Consider the following 17,190-nt stretch of genomic DNA (forward strand, 5'->3'; position numbering starts at 1 on the left):
GCTTGGGGCAGGGAGGGAAACTCAAACCAACCCCATCTGAGGTGCCCCGGTGAAGACAGCCTGGCACGGGGTCAAGACATTCTGTGGTGCTCTCTTTCAGGAGCTTTATTTAGTTTATAGTCTCTGAGTCTTGGCTGTTGATGAGGTTACATGGTGTTGGGGGCAGTTTGTGGGTGTGATTGCCAAGCTACTGGAAAATTGGGGACCTAGGGGGAGGAGGCCCTGTCCTGATCCAAATGTGCTTGGAAAGCTCAGTCACAGGTTCCTGATTACCTCCACACTACTGGCCCTAACAGTGTCTTTTGATCTCTTTTGAGACTTATGGGTCCCTGAAAGATAGCAAATAAATGAGCTTATATAGCTGAGTTGGAGGTGGTTTGTGGGTGTGGCTCCCACATACCTAACTTTTGGCTGTTTAAGTTTTTGGTAAACATGTCCCCAAATTGTTTGGGTCTGGCCGAAGGTACAGCAGCAATTTTGGGGTAGCATCAGGCTGCTGATGCACTCATCCTGCAGGTACAGGTTGACCTGTTGGCGGCACCATACCCCCTCTTTGATGTTCTTAAGAATGAAAATACTGCCTGGGCCCATTGGGCCCACTGTGCTCAGACTTGGAATTAGAGATTAGAAAAGTGAACTGGAAAGTAGAAGAGAATCTCCCAGGAGGGAAGAGACTTAGTATAGGACTCATCTTCATAGGGTTTCTATGGGGAAACTGGTCTTTGTGTTTCTTATGAACACGGTGTCAGAGAATCCCCATTAATTTTCCTGAGATGTCTTGTTAATTTAGGGTTGATGCGTTCTGACAGAGGCTGGTGGGGACAGCTGTTTGCTTACAGTCTTTTAGATTATGTATTTGACCACCTTCCCAGGTATTGCCCATTATCTCTTAGTGTCCTGAGAGCCCAAGGCTTTGGTAAAAGGTAAACTTCCCTTGAAAGAGCTCAGGAGTTTGCAGAAAGTTTAAAATATAGAAGGGGGACTGCTGAAATGAAGCCACTCTCAGCCGGCCAGGGAAAATGGATGTTTCCTCTTTCAATAGACTCTTGGCAAACTCTGCACCCAAGTTCCCATCTGAAAAACAAGAATGGTCCAAATACCCCTCCCTAGGACAGAGGTATTGACGGGATCACCGAAAAGGGCTGCAGCTGTGAAATAGTTGCTAGCATCAGACTGAGAGCCTGGGCAGAGTGTGAGCTTGGAAGCCTGTCTCCTGCCCTGAGTGCCCCGTGCCTCCTCCCTGTGCCATCTCCCTAAGCTCTTCCCAGCAGAAGGATGGGAAGGATACAGCTGCAGCACCTGCGACCCTGATTCAAATCCCCAACACCACATATAACCTCCCGAAGACTGCCAGGGATCAACCCTGAGCTCAGAAGCAGGAATAGCACCTGAGCACTGCTGGCTCTGGCCCCCAAACAAAAAAAAAACAAACAGAAAAAATATATATATAACAGGAGATTTACCTTGTGCAGAACATCCTTTGGGGTCTGAGAGACAGAATGCCTTGAATGTGGCCAACCTGGGTTCAACCACGACACCCCTCATGGTCCCCCAGCACTGCCAGGAGTAAGCACCGAACACAACTAGATGTGGCCCCCAAACAAAAACAAAACCCTGCTGAAAGTCCCCCAGGAGCTGAGAGGGCGTGGCTCTGGCTGCTTGTTTGGGGACCCCTCTTCAGGGGACTGGGGGGATGTCCCCTCCCTCCCAGAGCTCCAGTCAGGCCCGAGACCTCAGTATCTGCCTGGCCTGAGCCTTTTATTCAAGGGACTCAGTGCCTGGGCCCATTGGGCTCCCAGAACTTCCTCCTCCGCTTTGCTGCCCTCCAAGCTGGGATCCTGAAACTATCCTCTGGACAGAAAAGCCGAGGGTCTGGGGCTCTCTCTGCCCTGGGGATGTTTCCTACAGTCCAAGAGAGGATAGGGCTGGGGGAAGACCAGGCCAGGGATCCTCTGTGGGGCAGCCACTTCTGACAGCTGGACCAGGAGTAAGAAATACACAGCATCCCTGGCAGGGGAGAGAGGAAGGAATCCTGCTAGAAGACAAACTAAGATGTGGGAAGGGTCCCCTGAACAAAGCCTCATCCTCCCAAGGGCCCAGACAGGGTTGGTTCAAAGGGCTCAGCCCCCCACTCCCCCGGCAGCTTTGCTTCCTAGCAGCCGACCGTGTGGGCCCACAGACCAGACAGCCGGCGAGCCGGGACAGCCTCAACAGTCTGGCTTGCTTTCATAATCCCAGCCGAGAGCACACAGATGACTTCCGGCGTCCCTCCTGCACCCCCATGACAGGCAGACTGGCTCAGGGCTCTGAACATCTTGAGAGTCAAGATTTTTATGTGAGGGAGCTGGAGAGATAGTACAACAGATAGGTCACTTGCCTTGCACACAGCCGAGACAGGTTTGATCTCCAATATTCCATATGGTCCCCTGAGCATCTCCAGTAACCCCTGAACACCTCCAAGTGTGGCCCCAAAGCAAACGTTTTTTGGATCACACCAGGTGATGCACTAGGTTTATTCCTGGCTCAGCACACAGGAGTGACTTCTGAAGATGCTCAGGGGACCATATGGGATAGAGGGGGTTGAGCCTGGGTCAGCTGTGTGCAAGACATATGCCCTACCTGCTGTACTATCTCTCTGACCCAAGAGAGTCATGAATTTTCACTTCACACCCTCTGGTGGAATGAAGCCCCATGCCCACCCTCCACCACACACACTAATATTTTCCTGGCAGTCAGTGTTCTTGCCTTCTTCACACCTGGACCCTATGCTGGGGCTTGCCCAGGTGTGCTGGAATCTCACCAGGAGACACAGTGAGGTGTGGGTGAGGCCAGCTGGATGGCAAGAAGAAATCCTAAATGACCGTCGGAGAGAGCCACCGGAAGCATCACTTGATAGAACGAGGGCGGAAGTGAGGCTATCTTTTTTCTCAGCCATGTGGCTGCCCAATACAAGGTGGAGTGAAGGCACTCAGCCCTGGGAAAAAGTGGGACCCCTGAACCTCTCTTCATGGTCCTCCACCCAGAAGAGAGGTCACTACTGCTGAGGCCACTCTTGGCTCACTCGCCACAATAGGGCAGTCAGGGGTCATCCCCGCAGCTGGACACTCCAAACTAGGTATACCCCTAAGTTTTTCTGCCTGAAAGAGAGACTTGGTAAAGTGTAGATTCTGAAGAAGGGTGCGGTTTGATCTCTGCCACTGTGTGCCCACCAGGTGCTTGAAACAAACAAAAAGTTAATGACTACTTTTATAGCCGAAGAATTTTTCCTTAATTAAAATTAAGAAAAACTGTGCTGCTTGCCCACCAGAGAATGAGAGAGGAGTGACACAGAGAGACAGAGAGACAGACAGACAGAGATAGAGACACAGAGAGACAGAGACAGAGACCTTCCCCTGCTAGTTCGAACTCATACAGTCTCATTCATCAAAAGCAGGCACCAGAATTGGGTATTTTGGGGGAAAGTCTCCTCTCAGACAGACATTTGTCGAGCAATCTTTCTAGTGTCTCCTGTGAAGTTGGGTCAGACTGTGAAGGGATGTTTGTGGGTCTCTGGCAGCAGGTGGGTCGCCGAGAAGTCCTGGGAATGAGTGCCCCATGCATGCGTGTTGATAGCACCAATCTAAAGCTTCAGGGGCCCAGGCTGGGGAAGGCCTGTGAGAAAAGGGGAGGGAGTGTAGTGGGGCCTGGGAGATGGTTCGAAATTCTGAAGTTCAGGTTTCACTGCAGGAGACTGTGGTACCATCCCAGCACTGCATGGACCCCTGAGCACTGCCAGGAGTGACCTTTATTTTTTTAAAATTTTTATTAGTGAAACACTATGAGGTACAGTTGTAGACTTACAAATTTTTATGCTTGGGTTTCAGTTATACAATGATCGAGTACCCATCCCTCCACCAGTGCCCATTCTCCACCACCACTAATCCCAGTATCCTTCCCACCCCTCATCTCCCCATCCTACCCTGTCTCTGTGTCAGAGCATTCTCTTTTGTTCTCGCTCCAGGAGTGACCTTTAAGCACCAGGTCAGGAGGAGTCCTAGAGCGCCACTGGGTGTGACCCCAAAATAGAAAAAATGAGGGAAGTGGTGTGTAAATTCTGCCTCACTCTGCTCTTCCCCTATTATTATATGTGCGCGCACACACACATGCACAGACACACATGATCACTCATAATGGTGTCCAGGTGCCAATATATGCATTCTAATGCACACGTGTGCAACAGATATAACATGCTACACACCAGCCAGTGCACAGACATGTGGACCTTTGGGTTCCACAATGTAGTTAAGGGGGTGTCAGGAGGTCGGGAAAGAATAGCAGGCTCCAGTGATGGCAGCTAAATTAGATTCCATTACGTTGGGCAGTAAACATTTGAATCATTCCCAGCACCTTAACTGCGTGGATTTGCATATGCATGAGAAGCTGGCCAGAAACGACGAAAATACAGACAGACATATATAGAGTCCTAAAGCAAGACAGCTCAGAGGTGAAGAATAACAGAGGATGACTTGTCACGGTGGAGAACGTGGGGGAGAATGTGGGGTGGCGTGCTGTGTTAATGGATGAAGATTCATTCACAGTCAGCATGAGAATCTGGGGAGGCCAGGGTAACCCCTGAGGGTACACCTTCATGCAAAGTAAGCAGTGTTGCTCCCATTTTACAGGTTTGCAAGTTCACCCTACTGGTGAGTGCTGGAGTGCTTGAGACAAGCCAAGTTCTTGTTTAGCCTCCACAAAATCAGCCTTAACTTCTGCTTCCCAAAGGTCCGCACTGGAGAACGAGTTGGATGAGTGAATGAATTGGCCACCAGACTGAGAGTGAGCAGAAGCAATGAGAAAAGGAAGATTTCTTAGAAATTCACTCATGATTTCCCCAACTCACACAGTCATAAGAATGATAAACTGGGCATGGTGGCAAACACTAAATCAAGAATTCTCTTGATGGGGGAATGCGGTGGGGGTGGTGGTGGGGTACTAGGAACATTGGTGGTGGAGAATGGGCACTGGTGGAGGGATGGGTACTCGATCATTGTATGACTGAAACGTAAGCACAAAAGTTTGTAAGTCTGTCACTGTACCTCACGGTTATTCATTAAAAATTTAAAAAAAAAGAATTCTCTTGATGGAAGAATCAAGGAACTCTTTGAACAAGGAAGAAAAGCAAACAAGACAAAATAAACCCCCTCACACAATGATGTCACTAACACAAGTGTTTGACTATCACCAATTTCTTTCACTTTTTTTTTCATTTTTTTTAGGCATTGAAAATGTTTTATTGATCTTTTCTGTGGCTTGCTTTTAATGCCCCGATCTTCGATTTCTAATAAAAGTCCTTGGAGGGCTCAACCCAAAGAAACGCGGGAAAGAAATATCACATAATAACATTGACAAATTTTTCTGGGTTGAATTAAAAGTTGTCCAATATGGAAGTCATTGAACAAGAGTCTAACTGGAAAAGTGTACAAAGATGCACATGTTCCAGATGAGATTTCCTCTCCTGAGAGAAGTTGAGAATTCCACACTACTCCACTGTGCAAAAAGATGAAGTCTTGTCTTTTGTTACAAGCTGAATGGAACTGGAGGGGTTCATGATAAGCAAAATAAGTCAGAAGGAGAATTACAAATCCTGGACGAGCTCACTCTTTGGCAGTTTTTAAAGAAACTAAAAGGGAACAGATGGTAGCCAGTGAAAACAAACCTTTCGACTCTGACCATGGAGACCAGCCATAGGGAGGGTAGGAATGGCTCAACGGGTCCTGGGGACAGTGGTGGAAGGATCCTGACACTTTGGTGGTGAAGCTGGTATGGACATTGTGCCTCTAAAACACAGAAGCATTTATACCCTTGTAGGTCAATATCACTTTAACAACAAATTAAAAGAATCCAAATTTCAGGGCTCAGGAAATAGCTTGAAGGGCTGGAGCACATCTCCTGCATGCTTGAGACCTCAAGGTCGACCCCTGCTCCCACTGTAGCACGACCAGATGTGGTCCCGGAGACCCTCAGCACTGCCAGGCCTAATAGCATTGCATTGCTGGGCCTAAGCATTCAATTCAGTTCAGTTTTCTAAGTACTTCTGGGGGGTAGCACCCAGCCCCACTGAGTGTTGCTTAGCCTACAGTCTCCCACGTTCTCCAAAATGAATGTGGAATGAAGAATTCCAAAGTTAGGAAAGAACCTTAAACGCCTCTGAGGTAAGGGGTAGGGGCTGGAGGAGGGCAAGGAATAACTTGGAAAAGGACCAAAACATTGAAATTAATTTTGGGTGAATTGTCCTGCAGAGCCTGGTCGAGCCACACCAGAGAGGTGCGTGAGCATGGAATGAAGGCATTTCCGGGGGTCACTGATCTAGCACGAGATCGGGCGCGTTCAGGGTGGTATGGCCGTGCCATAGCACAGCGGTAGGGCGTTTGCCTTGCACGCAGCCAACATGGCCGACCCGAGTTCGATTCCTCCGCCCCTCTCGGAGAGCCCGGCAAGCTACCGAGAGTATCTCGCCCGCACGGCAGAGCCTGGCAAGCTCCCCGTGACGTATTCGATATGCCAAACACAGTAACAACAAAGTCTCCAATGGAGACATTACTGGGCCCGCTCGAGCAAATCGATGATCAACGGGAGGGCCTTTACTTTACTTTACTTTACTTTACTGATCTAGCACAGTGGGTAGAGTGCTTGCTTTGAGTGTACCTAACACATGTTACCATATTCGTGTCACCATATTTGGTCCCCTGGGCCTGCCAGGAGTGATCCCAGTGTGCAGAGCCAGGCAGAAGCCCTGAATACTGCCTTGGATGGCCCAGACACCAAAAGGGAAATCCAACATGACAGACCCTGGAAGTACATCATCCATAGGCCTCACCAGAGACACACTTCGAGGTATATCTTCAGCAACACGGGAAGGAACCCAAGAAGGATGATGAGAACCACTGTTCTAAAATTATCCACAGACCCAGGGTGCAGGGCAAACCCCAGCCACAGAGTCCAAGAGAGAAGCATGTCTACCTCTCAAGAGCAGAGCACGGGGCTGGGTAATTGCAGTGAAGAAAACAGACCATATCAAAATGGAATTAAAAAAAAAATTATTGCTTTCCAAGCTGCCATCTGCATTGAAAAAATGCCAAGAGCTGTTTTCGTGAAATCCCTTATGGAGAAGCCCAGGCCCCTAACGCTGCTTCCTTGGGTCTGAGAAAACAGGAAAAGCCGGGCTGCGGCCCGGGAAGGCCCCTCTCAGCCACCTGGCCGATGGGTGCTGTCCAGCCACAGAGTTCCTGGGAGCCTCTCGCCTCTGACACCTGCACCCAGGTGCTGAGAAACAAGCGTCTAACCCCCTCCCAGGGAGTGCCAGAAGGTTACATGGGCCCAACAGAACCCCTGCGAGGGCAAACACCTCTCAGGCAACTGAAGTGCTGGGCTTGCATTTTTTCTAACTTTTTGTCATGGGAGGTAGAAGGGGACTCAGGGGGAACCTCCCAAGTGGTGTTTGGGAGGCTCAGGACACCTTGACCGACCAGGCTGATGGTTCTATGCGGGGGCCCGTTCTTACCCAGGACACCCCAGCAGTGCTCAGGGGTCTCCAGGGATGCACCTAGTGATGCTTGGGGGACCCTGTTGTACTAGGAACTGAGCCAGGGTTGTCCACTTACAAGGCTAGAGGCTCAGCCCTGCGCGAGCTCCCCAGCCTACATGCGGAAGTTTTCACCACTCTGAGACGCAGCAGTTTGGCCAGATTGTGGCAGGACCGTGTGACCCACTGTTCCGGCACAGCAGGAGACGAGTCTTGAATGGTGTGGGAGTTAACAGAAAGCATGATCTCAAGAAGAAATGCTCCACTGCCCCTTCGATGGGCATCTCGTTCCATCTGTTCTACCTTGGCCAGGAAAAGAAAAATCATTGCATAATCATAGTGTTGAAAATGCTGGTGATTGGTGCAAATGTGTTTAGCATCTGCTTTGAAAGCACAGACATCCTTCTGGTCGTAGGTCAAAAAGGTCAGTCGGATTGACTTCAGAAAGCTCAGTCCTCCATTTTGAAGGAAAGGAAGAAGAGAAAGTGGGAGAGTGAAGAGTAACATGCTCAAGAGAGAACCCAGGCTTCTCCAAGGGCGGAAATTACCTGTTTGATAGTTTGGCAGAGCAGAACCCAGAGGCCTGGGGGCTAGAGAGGGCAGGGAGAGAGGGAGGGCAGGAAGTGAGCAGCTGATCCCATGAGGCACAATGGATCCCCCTGAGATGGCTGAGAAAGAGAAACAGAGGCTCACGCTGTAAAATGATAAGGGAAACCACAGAAGAAATCAAGAAAGGTCAAAGGTGACTGGCGGCAGAAGTCATGATTGCCAGGAATGCCACCATGGACAGATGACAGCTGAACTGTGTCAGTGACAGGTGAGTTTATATGTTCCCTAACTTGTGCATTCACTGCCCTGCTTGTGCTTGGTACTGAAGTGTACCTGCGAGTTCAAAAGTAAAGCAAAAACCCTTGTTTCAAAAGTAAAGCAAAAGTAAAGCAAAAACTCTTGTCCTGAAAGTCTAGAGGGGACAGGGTGGGGGAATGATGGCACTATTACTAATTATTTACATTTTGAAAATCACTTGAAGGGGCTGGAGCGATAGTAGAAGGTAGGGCATTGGCTTTGCACATGGCCAACCTGGGTCCAATCTCTGGCATCCCATAGCACTACCATGAGTAATTCCTGAGCACAGAGCCAGGAATTACTCAGGAGTAACCCCTGAGCACTATTGGGTATGGCCCCAAAATCCTAATAAATAAATAGCCAAAAAAAATCCTTCATATGAATGAAGGTGCCGGCGGTAGCTGGTGGGTGTGACACCTACCTACTGGAAGATGGGTTTCTGGGTGGAGAAGACCAGTCCCAATTCGAGCAGGCTTGGAGATCTCAGCCCCAGGACCCGCATGCCTGGGTTCCTCTGCCGGTTCCTTCATGCATGAGGCTTGTCCGGACGTGTGGAGAGTGGTCTCAGCATGGCTGTGGCTGGTTCTGAAGGTCTTCGGCTGCTGGGGCTCTGCTGGGGTGGGGGGAGGGAAACTCAACCCGCCCCCCTCCAAAGGGCCTCAGTGATAACAGCTAGGTGCAGGGGCAGGAGACCAGAACCAGCCACAGCCATGCTGAGACCACTCTCCACACGTCCAGACAAGCCTCATGCATGAAGGAACCAGCAGAGGAACTCAGGCATGCGGGTCCCAGGGCTGAGATCTCCAAGCCTGCTCAGATTGGGACTGGGCCTTCTCCATCCAGATCCCCCATCTTCCAGTAGGTAGGCGTCACACCCACCAGCTGCCTCTGGCGCCAGGTTGGTCCCATCAATGGCCAAGATGCAGAGACTATAAAACCCAGCTCCCGGAAGCGTGTGGCCGTGCAATATCTTATTATCTCGTTTTTCCTTTGGAGAACATGGCAGGCTACTGAAAGTATTCTGTCCGCATGGCAGAGTCTGGCAAACTTCCCTTGTCGTACTCAATATGCCAAATACCAGTAACAATGATGGGTCTCATTCTCCTAACCCTGAAAGAGCATTGAATATGGCTCTTTAAAAATCTCAGGGCTGGGAAGGAGGAGACATTACTGGTGCCTGCTCGAGGCAATTGATGAACATGATGATTGTGATCGTGATGAATAAAGGCAGTGTTGCAGGTATAATGGTGTGAAAGTGACATATGGGGTGGTAAGAGTGTCACTTAGTGACAGTTGGCAGAGACAGGGAGATGGTGTAGGGAGAGAAGGGATGATCCTGCTGAAATCTGCAGGGCATAAAGCTAAATCACCAAGCAGGGGAGAGAAGATGTTTCTTACCCCTCCTAGGAGAAGTGCAAAGGCTCTGAGGCAGAAGTAAGGGGAGGCTGAGGGTGGCTGAGTGTAGGAAGATGTGTGTGTGTGTGTGTGTGTGTGTGTGAGAGAGAGAGAGAGAGAGAGAGATAAAGAGAGAGAAAGAGAGAGAGAGAGAGCACAAGAGCATGAGAGATAAGGTTCAGAGGGCCATGGGGTGGGGGCAGGGATATGGCCTCTCACATCCCAGTGAAGGATTCAGGGCCTGAAAGTACCAGGCCCCAAGAGAGGGGAACCCATGTCCCTCTGTCCCCATGGCTTCCCTGGCAGGCACAGGGACCCAGTTAACCCCCACCAGGGGCTTGCCAGCTCTGATGTGTCTGGGGACACACACTAGCCACGGCCACTCTCCCTCTTCAGGACCAGAGAATTTTGTCATGGAAATGCAACTTCACAAGAAGTTCCCCAAATCTAAATAAATACACGAAAGAATGAGTGAATGAATGAATGAATGAATGGATGAATACATAAATCAAAGCATTGGGGTGAGTCTCTATTCTGTCCCAAAGTAACCAAATAGATGGAAAGTCTTCCCACTCACTCTGTAAGTCTCATGAAACCCTGACACCCACAATCTAAAAGTTGGGGGTGGGGGGCAGAGAACAAGGAAACTATAGGCAAATTTTTATTTTGGCTTCTCAGGTGTTTGTCTAAGACAAAGTCTGAAACTGGATCAGAGTCATGGTACAGTAACTACGTGCTTGCCTTGCACACAGCCAACCTGGGTTTGATCCCCAGCACCCCATATGGTCCCCTGAGCACTGCCAGGAGTGAGCCCTGAGCACTGCTGGGTGTGGGAATCTGAATGTAACATGAAGAGAAAACTGTCTGTGACAGAGGTGTTGCAGGAATGCAAAGGTGTGAAAACAGTCTTTTATCAGGGCAGCTCCATACGGCACCCTGAGTAAAGGCAGAACGCATAAATGCTTGCCATTTTGGTAGGTGCTGAGGAAGCAGGAAGAACATGCAAATGCTCATTCCTGATGAAACAACATTTTCTGGTTTGCTTGAGGGACACACTTGGGCTGCAGGAAGCAATGATGATGTCAGTGGGCTCCACGGTGGCTCATGTGAAGCTGTGGGGGGAGAGAGATGGTCACTTTCTCCAGATCTGCCTCTGCACTGGGCTCACTGGGTTCTTGTCTCACCTCACAGAAAAAGATTCAGGAGTAGACAAGCAGTGAAGTAAAACAGATTCAGGAGTAGACAAGCAGTGAAATAAAACAGATTTTATTTGGAGGTTTTTGAAGGAAAGGAGGAAGAGAAAGTGGGAGAGTGGAGAGTAATGTGCTCAAGAGAGAACCCGGAAAAGGTATGGTTCCGCCAGCAGGTCAATCTGTACCTGTGAGGTGAGTGTATCAGCAGCTTGATGGTGTCTTTAGACTTCCAGAAACCCCAAAATTGCTGCTGCTGTGCCTTTGGCCAGACCCCAAAAGCTTGGGGCAAACTTTACCAAGAAAGTAAATGGCCAAAAGTTAGGTACGTGGGAGACACACCCACGAACCACCTCCGGCTCAGCTATATAATTGGAGGCCGGCCTCTCTGGTTCCTGATTGAACTGCTTAACGGCCATTATCCCACAGACTCAGAAACAAATATCGAAACCCAGTGGCTTTCGGCAGAAATGCATCCGGTCCCTGCAGTAGGTTACCGGCGCTGGGCCACCCCAGGTGGGAATAGGTTTCGTGCCTTGGCCTGTTCCCCCTGGCAGCCTGGTAGCAGCCATCCTCCAGAGGCCACTGGACAATAAGATTTGGGCCCACAGTGATGAGACACGTGGGGCCTCACAGGATAGGGGTGGAGCTGGCCCTTTCCTCTCTGTCCCAACAAGACCCTGAGTCACCGCCCACGAACGGCCTCTCTGGCTCCTGATCAAGCTGCTTAATGGCTATGATCCCAGAGACTCAGAAACAAATCTTGAAACCCAGCAGCTTTTGGCAGAAATGCATCTGGACTGCGCAGTAGGTTACTGCCACCGGGCCACCCCAGGGGGAAAAGGGTGCTGTCCCTCTGCCTGCTCCCTTTTGGCGGCTTGGTGGCCGCTATCCACCAGAGGCCACTGGACAGTCAGGTTTGGGCCTGCAGTGACAAGACACGCGGGGTCTCATGGAATGGGGATGGAGCCGGCCCTTTTCTCCTCATCCTAAGGAGATCCCAAGTCACCGCCCGCAAATGGCCTCTCTGGCTCCTGATCAAGCTGCTTAACGGTCATGATCCCAGAGACTCAGAAACAAATCTCAGAACCCAGTGACCTTTGGCATAAATGCTTCCAGACCCTGCAGTAGGTTACTATCTCCGGGCCACCCCAGGGGGGAAAGGGTGCTGTCCCTCTGCCTGCTCCCATTGGCGACTCAGTGGCCGCCATCCTCTAGAGGCCCTTGTACAGTCAGGTTTGGGCCCTAAGTGATGAGACACGAGGGGCCTCACAGGAAGGGGGTGGAGCTGGCCCTTTCCTCCCCATCCCAAGGAGACCCCCAAGTCGCCGCCCACTAACGGCCTTTCTGGCTCCTGATCAACCTGCTTAACGGCCATGATCCCAGAGACTCAGGAACAAATCTCAGAACCCAGCAGGTTTTGGCAGAAATCCCTCCAGATTTAATTGTTAAAATTTTGGAATTTCAAAATCGCGCGGCCACTACTGCAGTCACGTGACATCATATGTTATTCATAACCAGCAAACAAATTGTCTACAATTTTCAGCAGATCTGAGTGTTGGGGTAAAATCCCAAATAATAATAATAATGGGTCTGGTGTCAAAATATTGAATGTAATCAAAGTAGAGAGAGAGTAATGTGGAAATCATCTGCCCCACAGGTAGAGGGAGGGTGTGGGATGGGGGTATACTGGGGGTTTTGGTGGTGGAGAATGGGCACTGGTGAAGGGATGGGTGTTTCATTGTATGACCAAGACTTAAACCCGAAAGCTTTGTAACTGCTCTCATGGTGATTCAATATATAAAATTATAAAAAATGAAAAAAAAGAGAGAGAGAGAGAGAACCTGGGGGTCTCCAAGGGTGGAAAGAGCCTCTACACATATCCCAGCATTTGACAGGAAAGCATCTCAAGGGGGAAGATGTGGTCTACACATGTGCTTGGGAGTGACATGTGTTTGACCACATGGGTGTAAACAGCACATGGGCTCGGGCAGCATATGCGCGCTTTCTCTTTGTTCAAGGTAGCTTTTGTAGCTTTTTTCCAAGTCATCCCTATGTGGGACTTTCAATTAGATAAGAGTCTTTGCTAGGGTTGTTGCTAAGTGGGGTAGAATTGGATGCGGTCTTTGAAACTCCTTTTCTTGACCTTAGGTCCTGCTGGATCTTCTCAGAGAGGATGGGTTCAGACTTCTCTGGCCTGGGCTAGCTGAGGGTTAATCGGATTAAAGGAAGGAATTGAGGGGTCTCAGTAATTTCCTTCAGGCTCTTTCTGTAGAGATTGTTCCAGTCTCCTTATGGTCTGTTGCTGGGGAAGGTCTTATCAGGTCTTGCTTTCTGTATCCACAAGGTGGATCAGACTTAGGACTCATGGCTTTATTACTTTCAGAAATTTCATTGCCATGATGTGTGTATGTGTGTGTGGGGGGGTCTAAGTTAGGGGGCTAAGTTAGTAGGGGGGGCTTCCCTAACTTACCTGCCTACATCAGTGGCAGCCACAGAAGGAAGAGACCAGAAGTGTTCTAGTGCGGTGGTAGCTGGCATGTGGTCCTGAGCATTGGGTTATCTTGTCTGATTTCCCTACGGTTTTCGTGAAAAACAAAAATGCTTGAGCCTGGGGCGTCGGGGCTAGGGGACAGCCAGGAGGGTGTGCTAGGGAAGGTGAGGTCCACGGTGCTGACTGAAGCAGGAGGAGGAGAATCCCAGGATCCCAGAATCCCAGGGAAGTGGTCCAGCAGGGGCCAGTTTCCAAGCAGACCCCCCAAAAAAGGGAAGAGAGAGAGATCAGGGACATTCAGGGGGGGCATTGTGACAGCTGAGGATTGTGCTGGCTGTCACCATGAGGGGCTGGTTGGGGTTGCTACTGACACCTGGTGGGTGGATGCCACCAGCACTGGAGAAGTTCTTTCTCTGGGTGTCAGAGGTTGCGTCCAGGCCGAGGGCCAGTGGAGCAGGTCAGTGAGGAAGGTTGGGGATTGCTCAGCAGAGTTTGAATGACCACCCAGAGGACTGGGAAGTGGGGAGACACATTAGGCAGAAGCATTCCCACTGATCTAGGATCCCATGGAGTTCTCCAGCTTTGGAGTGGGATGGGAACTGGACAAAAGGGTCTTCTGAAACTAGCAGACAAGCAAGGCATTGGTTTTCCTTGTTTAAGTCCAGAACCTTTGTAACCTGGGTCGTTAAAGCAGAAAGGGCATATGTTCCTTTGACTGACAGAGCCAGCAAGTGCACTGACTCAGACAGAGCATCCAGGGGCAGAGGAAGAACAGCTGGGAGTTATGCTCAGTAAGCTCCAGAGAGATAAGACAGAGTCCCTGACCTGGTGGGCTGGGAGGGGAGGAGGAAGACATGAGGAATAATGGGGTAATAGTGAGTCATATCAACAGTGATAAGAGAAGAGTTGGGGGAAGAGGGAAGTTGCATTTCTAGACTGTGCAATCAGAGGATGTCCTGGAGAAGGTGACTTAGAATTCTAACAAATGTACCTTAACGGACCTGGAGGCAAACAGTCAGTTCTACTGTGTGTCCAGCAGAGGGTGCACGGTAGTACCAGCAGAGGCATGACGGGGAGGGTAAGAAGACTGAGGTTATCTCTCCTGAACACCCACCTATAACCCCAGAGCGATAGCACAGCGGTAGGGTGTTCGCCTTACAAGCGGCCAACATGGCCGACCCGAGTTCAATTCCTCCGTCCCTCTCAGAGAGCCCAGCAAGCTACCGAGAGTATTCGATATGCCAGACACAGTAACAACAAAGTCTCCAATGGAGATGTTACTGGGCCTGCTTGAGCAAATCGACGATCAACGGGAGGGCCTTTACCTTTACCTTACCTATTCGGGGTTGCTTCTAGAACCCAGAACTATGTTACTCAGGGATGACTCCTAACTATGTTACTCAGGGATGACTCGTTCTGTGAGCAGCACTGGGGTGCTTATCAGGGACAATCTGGCCTGCTGGCCTGCTGGGCCATCCCAACCCCATGCACGGGGGCTAAATGGGCGCAGTCCTGGAGTACTCTCAAGAAAAATCCATGGGAGCAGAGAAGACCATTGACAGGAAGGAAAAGGGGTAACCCAGCTGCCTCTGAGTGTCCCCCTAGCTCTTCCAGGGAAGGCTGAGACCCTCAACCTGTCAGCCTAGGAGAGGAGTCCCCAGTCTGTTGTCACAATTAGCCTGGAAAGATTTGATTGTTCTCCCATCCAAGTACTAACCAGGCCTGACCCTGCTTAGCTTACGAGATCAGATGAGATTGAACACGTTTAGGATGATATGGGGCTAGATCAATGGCACAGCAGGTAGGGCATTTGCCTTGCACACGACTGACCTGGGTTCGATTCCCAGCTCCCATATGGTCCCCTGAGCACCGCCAGGAGTAACCCCTGTGCATCGCTGGGTGTGACCCAACCCCCCATAAAAAAATTTGTTTGGTTTTGTTTTGGGGTTACCCAGGATGCTCAGGGACCACTCCTGGAGGTGCTCAGGGGACCATCTGGGGTGCTGGGATTGAGTCTGCTCGGCCCCGTCAAGGCAAGCACCCCACCACTGTACTCTCCAGCCCCCCGACTGTGTCTTTTACTATATAGATTCCATCAACTGTTTACAGAGCTTATCAAGGAAGTTAGTTTTACCAAATGCCATCATCACCACTGCAAATAACAGCACAGTTTGATGTACACCATGACACAGACTATTGTTTTGTTTTTCATTTTTTTGGTCACCCCCAGAGTGCTCAGGGCTTGCACCTGACTTTGTGCTCAGGGATCACTTCTGGCGGTGCTCAGGGGGTCATATGTGGTGATGAGGTTGGAAGCTGTGTCAGTTACATACAAGGCAAGCACCTGATTCACTGTACTATTGCTCTGGTCCTTCTGATACAGACTCTTTTTTTTTTCTTGTGAGTTTTCTTTTCTTGACTTATTTTCTCTGAGTCTTCTTCTCTCTACCTATTTTTCTACTTCCTAGCCTCTTTCAAACTACTTTAATGTTAAATGTTAGATGACTTTCTGATATTTTTAAAGGGGAGCTTCATTTGACTGAGATGATACAGTTTAGATCAACTTCTGTATCATTATTTTAAACTTGCGATGCCACTTCCCCAACACCCTACAGAGTGTCCATAACCTTCCCCACTGCGCCAAGGTCCCTCCTTACCCTGCCCTCACCCCCCAATCAGCTTTTCAACCTTCATCCACAGTTCTATCAGCAGCATGGAAAGGTTTGTAGCCATTGTAGATGGTCGAATTTCCTGCTTGATTTCTTTATACTTCACAAATGAACCAGATCATCTGGTATTTGTCTTTCTGCCTCTGACTCACTGCACTCTCCTGTTCTATCCAAGTTCCTGGGCATGACGTCATCCTTTCTCAAAGCTGAGTGGCATTCTCTAACACAGCTATTCCTCTGTCTCCTCCACTCCTCTGATATTGGGCATGTTAGTATTTGAGTGTGGAGAACAGAGAGCTACGCATTGCAGGGAGCTGTGTCTGAGGACCCCAATGTCCAGTTGAGGGCAGTCTGGCCTGCTAGGTGCACAGGGCAATATCCAGCCCTATTAAACCATGCTGGGGACTGAATAGAGAGTCTGTGTAGCCCTTAGAGGACCAGAATCTAGGCTGTTTGTCCAGGACAGTGAGGGCAGTGGGTCATAAGCTCCTCCAAACTGTAGCCCACAGGCTACTTAACTTGGAGTCTCTGCCTGACCAGAGAAAGCAGACAAGTGTGACCATAGGTGATAGCCGGGCTGTCGTTTCCCACACTAGAGGCTTTCCTCAGCCTTTTTTTTGTTCTTCTTACAGTCCCACATGTTGGGCGGTTATTGGTAGAAGATGAGAGAGCTGTGGCCACAAGTTAGCAAACTCTGAGGTTCAAATGCCAGAGACATAGGCATCTCATGGGCCGGGGGCAGTGCCCCAGGGATCTGGCATGAAGACACAAGCTGATCTCACAGAGGCACAAGAGGCTCTTGGTGACCATGGGCATTGCTTCAGAATGGTCACCCCAGGGCTGGGAACAGCGCTTAATAAAATGGAAGGTAGGTATCTGCATTGATGCTCAGTGGGCAAAGATGTTTCCCATCCAGGTGGTCTGGGGACTGTCCCTTCTGGACAAAGTCCCTAAATAGTGCAAGTCAACTGTGAGACCCCATCCTGGGTCAGGGCAGACTGCAGAAACCCAGGACTTAGCAATGGCCTTCCCCCA

Source organism: Sorex fumeus, unplaced genomic scaffold (assembly GCF_029834395.1).
Source record: "Sorex fumeus unplaced genomic scaffold, SorFum_2.1 ptg000006l, whole genome shotgun sequence".
NCBI classification, from domain to species: Eukaryota; Metazoa; Chordata; class Mammalia; order Eulipotyphla; family Soricidae; genus Sorex; species Sorex fumeus.